Genomic DNA, 4,728 nt, shown 5'->3' on the forward strand with positions numbered 1-4,728 from the left:
AAAAAAAAAAAAAAAAGGAAAAAAGAAAAGAGTAAACGTATGGATGAAAGAAGTCAAACAATTAGAAATCACAATTTAAAAATACTACTACAATATTTTCATAATATTTTCACAATAAATTTTAAGTAATTAGCTAATATTGATAAGTAAAAATATAATTTCAGTGGTGGGTTTAAATTAGAACTAGTAACAACTTTCCATATAAAATTTTGTTATGATTCTTGTGAAAGTATTATAAAAAAATATTGTAGATGTAACATTTTTTGTTGAAAAATATAATTGTTGAGAATGAATAGAAAAAGAAAAAATAAATATTAAAAAAGAATAAATTTGATTAAAAAATAAAGATTAAAAAAGTGGATAATCAAAAAGTAAATGTCACTGTTGATTGTCCAAACAATACAAAAATTTGTCTAACCTGCTGAAGATGCTCTTATATATACATTCTCCTTTTTGGTAATTTATTCCTCAAACTGCCACTTTTATAAATACTAGCCAAACACTCAGCTTTTTCAAAAAGCACTTTTAACAGTTTTTATCAAACACTCAGCTTTTTGAAACTCCACTTTTTCATTATGCACTTTTTGAAAACTCAACTTTTTCATTATGCACTTTTATAAAAAGCTAAACCAAACTCACCCTTAATTAGGCCTCTTAAACCTTATAGAAAGTACAGAATTTCGTGGGCTTCTCAAAGTTAAAAATTTGGGTTTTTTCATTGGTGGGGACTGGGATATATACTCATCAGTCATCAGTCTCTTCACGCTTCAGTTTCCAGCCAATTAAAACTTGCTCGAATCTACTACAGCTCCATATTCCCATACATCAACTTTTTTGTGGGCCTACAGGCCCAAACATATTTAAATGGTTAATATTTTTTTGGGTAAATTACATATTTGATCCTTACATTTACACCATATTTCAATTTAGTCCCAAACTTTTCAATTATGTCAATTTGATCCCTAATATTTCAATGTCGTGTCAATTTAGTCCCTCATGTTATATTTTAGATGAAAATTGCTGACATGACAAATGGCCAAAATAAAATTTAAGTTTATTGTCTCATCAATGTAAGCTAATTTTTTGTTTCGACCATTAGATACGTCATAAATTTTCATCCAAAAAATAACAGTTGGGACTAAATTGACATGATACTAAAAGATTAGGAACCAAATTGACACAATTAAAAGGTTAGAGATCAAATTGAAATATAGTGTATAAGATAAAGACTAAATATGTAGTTTACCATACTTTTTTTTTTAAGTTTTGAATTTACAATGCCATGTGTACATGGTTAGCTCCAGCTCGACATGGCTGAACGCCTGAAATTGACTCTGACTAGGCTCACATTGCATGCAAATTAATTGAAAGATGAATGGTTGAACATTCTGTAATGAGTAAAGATTTTTAGATATCAAATAGTAAAATATATGTCAAGATAATCTGGTTACAGTAAAGTTAAAAATATAAATTTAAAATCATAGACATGTGTGAAAAATATTCATAAGTGTAAAAATAGTACAGCCAAAGTATCAGATTAGCATAAATTATTAATGTTTAGACATATTTTTCAACAATTTATATTCAAAATAAACAACTATTCAAAATAAATTATAATATGTCCTAAAATATGTATTGCTTAATAATAATATGATATTTATAAAAAAAATCATGTATAAATAATAAAACTTTAATGTATTTCTCCAATTGAAATAAAGTATCAATCACAATTGATAATAGATTATAAAATTACTTTTTAAGATTGTAAATTTCTTATATGTTTTTGTTTTTTTGTCAAATGAGTTATCCAATAAGTTATTTATAATTTTGTTTTATATTTTAGAATATTAATATTGTGTAGAAATAAAACTTGTGCATTTGTTTTACTTATCTTTGTATTATTTAGTTTAGATAATAATGTTAAAATTTGTATAATTTTAAAATTATTATATAAGTATTAATAAATTTAATTGAGTTTATTTTTTATATAAGTTGTGAATTCAAAGTAATACATTTTACATTAAGTAATTTGTTATATAATTTTCTAAATGACAAATACATGTTTTCTTTATGATAAAAAATAAAATTAAAAATTCACGTGAAAAATTCAAATCAACCCAACTCGACTCGCAATCCGATTAACCCGAAACCATTTTTAACTTGCTTAAAATGACCCATTTTTAACCCATAATCCATTTGACCTGCACCCTAATTGACCCAACTTACTCATTTTGCTATGTCTACTAGGCTGTATGCAATTCGATTCGGTCAGTTCTGAAAAGGTTTTTTGTACCACACTTGTAGAGTGCAGTTTCACTCTATGCATGACCGCATCTTACTTTTAGAAGGTAAAAACCAGTCCACACAGGATACAGTTGATTTCCGCAGTTCAGTGCAGTTAGTTCAGTTATTTGGGCTGGGCTTTTAAAAATTATTATTCTAAGCTTTGGGCTTTTAGGCCTCTAAAGAAAAGCATTTAAGCCCATTTTGATTTTTTTTTTTTATTTTTTTTTTTAACAGGGCCTTTCTTTACAAAGGGCATATTTTTCCCCTAATACTTGGGCAATTTACTTATACACGTTCGGCTTAACATAAAACCCTTATAAACATATAATTTATAAAACATATAAATTATAAATTTTGAAAATCTAAACCTGTTAAACACAGTAATAAAATTTTAACTGCCCTATAAATCTCATCCTGTCATATTAAACACGCTAATGCTGACACATATTAATAATTCTCAACCTGTAACAACATTTCAAATCAAATACACAACACTAAAGTATCCAGTTTCAACCACAATAAGATTATACATGTTAACTCAACCTGCCGCAACATTCTAAATCAAATACAGGATTATAAAGTATCAAGCCTCAACCATAATAAGACTATAAATCTCAACCGTCAAATTAAACTCATTAACACACATTAACAAATCTCAACCTGTCATAACATTCTTAATCAAACACAATTATAAAGTATAAAGTCTCAACCATAATAAGATAATTTCAGCTAGGCAGTAACATTAACATTTAACAATAATATTTACTCTAAAAATATTCGAGCCTTTGGGATTTAGTCCTTTACCAGGCTGAATCTCTTAAAACACCGCTGAAATTACAAGAAAATAACCCAAAAGAAAAAAAAAAAATAGAGTCAACAAGAAACAATCAATGAACTCAAAATAAAACCAAAAATAAATTAGGGTTAGGTTTACCAAAGAGAGAGCTATATAATGGTAGAGCCGATGGTGGAGAATAGAGATGACAAAGACTGATTTCGCGAGACAATAGCTATGAAAAGGAAGTTTTTCTCTATGACTGACTGACTGTGAGAGAGTGAGACTATGAGAGTTAGACCGAGGAGATAGTCTTATTAATCAGTGGAAGGTTAGGTGAGGGAGAGGGTAAATTTAGGGTTTCTACGGCGGGATTGGGACTTGGGCCGGCTGTAGAAAAAATTGTAGATGAGAGACTACAACGTGTGTGGCTGAGAGCAAGAGAAGAGAAAATATCTTCTACAGTAAAAGTAAGAAAAGCAGTGTCATTTAGTTGAACTATAAGTCTAAAACTTATCCTAAAAAAAAGAAAAAAAAAAGGGGCTCCGTTCGTTTACTGTATAGATTTTTTTTTTTTTTTTTTTTTTTTTTTTTTTTTTTTTTTTTTTTTTTAAGGTAACGTTTACTATATATAGATCAGATTTGAAAAACATATGGGAAAGTTTACTGTATAGATCAGGTTTAAAAAACTAGAAACATATATATATATATATATAGGGGGAATGTGCAGAATAACTATGGAAATAATTTGTATATAGTTAGTTAGGGAACGCTTGAAACTATAAGGGAAAGTAGACATCTCGAGTTTTAGAAAATCGAGATCCATTTACATAAATCTCGAGTTTTAGAAAATCGAGTTCCATGCAAAAAAAATTTTAGTTTATCACTGCTATAGTGGCGTTTTTAAGTCATATAATGACGTTTTAAAGTCCTATAGCGCCGTTTTCCTGCAAAAATTTTTCATAAGTGTTCGATACCAGGTTCAGGGAGCCCTATAGTGGCGTTTTTATGCCCTATTCTGACGTTTTAAAGCCCTATAGCGGCATTTTTCTGCTAAATTTTTTTATATTCCATTTTTAAGCCCTATAGTGACGTTTTTAAGCCCTATAGCGGCGTTTTCGGAACTCGAGTTTTTAAAACTCAATTTTCACTTGGATTTTTTTTACAAATCAAGCCTTAAAAACTTGATTTTTATCTTAAAACTCGAGTTTTAGATACTCAAGATGCTAGTTTTCAACATTCTTTTGCAACGTGACAACTAACTAAAATTTTTAATATTTATTGTTATTTAGAAAAAAAATTCTATATATATATATATACACATACCTCGGTTCGGTCCGCAGTGTAGCAGATCTCGACGCCGATCGCCACACCGGCCCAACATCGACATTGGTGAAAGCCCGCCGACCACTACACCGAAAAGCTTTGGCAGAACCATGAGACAGGCAAATCGGTGCGGGTCAGGTCGGTTTGTCGGGGGCAACAAATCCCTGACCATGCCTAATTCTAACTCGCCAAAATACAATCATAACTCATTAGTTATTTTATGTTCTTAAGAATACATTTGGTAGACTATAATAAATACTGTAATGTAAAATATATTTTTATAATTTAGCTATTCAGTAGTTTGTTTTTATTATAAGAAATAATTATTCCTTAGAAATAAC

General features: G+C 29.0%; 1 long non-coding RNA gene across 1 annotated transcript; it reads right to left on the reverse strand.

The window, feature by feature from the left end:
- Positions 1–2,921: 2,921 nt before the first annotated feature.
- Positions 2,922–3,528, reverse strand: LOC111986719 (uncharacterized). Its single transcript, XR_002880212.2, has 2 exons — positions 3,221–3,528; positions 2,922–3,114 (listed from the first exon to the last, which is right to left on the reverse strand). It is a non-coding gene; the product is annotated as an uncharacterized LOC111986719 (long non-coding RNA).
- Between the last annotated feature and the right edge of the window lie 1,200 nt (positions 3,529–4,728).

Source organism: Quercus suber, unplaced genomic scaffold, assembly GCF_002906115.3.
Source record: "Quercus suber isolate HL8 unplaced genomic scaffold, Cork oak 2.0 scaffold_423, whole genome shotgun sequence".
In the NCBI taxonomy this organism is placed as follows: Eukaryota; Viridiplantae; Streptophyta; class Magnoliopsida; order Fagales; family Fagaceae; genus Quercus; species Quercus suber.